We start from the raw sequence: 1,030 nt of genomic DNA on the forward strand, positions 1-1,030 counted from the left end.
TACACAGCAAGGATTTTTTAGTAGGTACCGTAATTTTAAATCTGTGCTACTAATCTTTTCAAGTACTTATTAAAATATATTTAAATGACTATTTTTAGATAGTTAAATGACCATTTTTAAACGGAAGAAATTATGAACAAAAACTTACCTACTAATAACTACTACAAAAAATATGAAACCAAATATATAGCGCTGAAATAATACATTCAACTCGACATATCCAATACGTGCAAACGCATCTAAATCTTCGTTGCTATAAAGGCAGGCTTTTTTTTCGAGCTTGTGGTTGATGCTGAAGAGAGTATTCTGTCCCTGATAAAAAGAAAGCACTACGTGGCTGCCTGTGAGGAAAATTAAATAGAATGCATCCGCCGGGAATCGAACCCGGGCCGCCCGCGTGTCAGGCGAGCATTCTACCACTGAACCACCGATGCGTGTAAGGCAGGCGGGCACGGCGGACGCATGGCGAGTGGCAAACCGTTACGCAGCAAGGATTTTTTGATATTGTAACAACTTCTAAAGTACTTATTAAAATGAAAAACAGTAAAAGACAGTTTTGATCTACATTAAATGGCCAACGTAACTAATATACTTATTTATATGCCGAGAGTAAGGGATAAGTGAAACTTGACTCGATACAGCTGATGTGTCAACGGCGTGATGTGTCAACAATTAAATGCGTTTTTCTGTAAAACTATTCGCAATTTAGAAATTGTGTAAAAAGCAAATTTTATCTTCGTTTAACGTAGAAAATTAATCAAGTATTTTAAAGGATAAGGATTAATACCATTATGGAAAAATATGACTCACAATAAAAAATATATTGAAATTATTATTTTTAGAGAGAAAAATGGTCACTACACGTTATTCTTAAAAAATACGAATATGCCGTCGCGGACTTTTTTGTAGATTTTATTAAGAACAACAATACTCCAGTACATTATTTTCATGTAGTACTTACCATTAAAGCAGCGCATGCGCGAAAGTGTATCAACGGGTAGGACTTTATACATATTTATCGTATTTATGT

General features: G+C 34.5%; 1 non-coding gene across 1 annotated transcript; it reads right to left on the reverse strand.

Annotated features, from left to right (window-relative positions):
* Positions 1–363: 363 nt before the first annotated feature.
* Positions 364–434, reverse strand: TRNAV-GAC (transfer RNA valine (anticodon GAC)). Its single transcript has one exon. It is a non-coding gene; the product is annotated as a tRNA-Val (tRNA).
* Positions 435–1,030: the final 596 nt, after the last annotated feature.

The sequence above is a fragment of the Heliconius melpomene genome, chromosome 6, assembly GCF_056956725.1.
Source record: "Heliconius melpomene rosina isolate 202511_hmr_F chromosome 6, ASM5695672v1, whole genome shotgun sequence".
NCBI lineage: Eukaryota > Metazoa > Arthropoda > Insecta > Lepidoptera > Nymphalidae > Heliconius > Heliconius melpomene.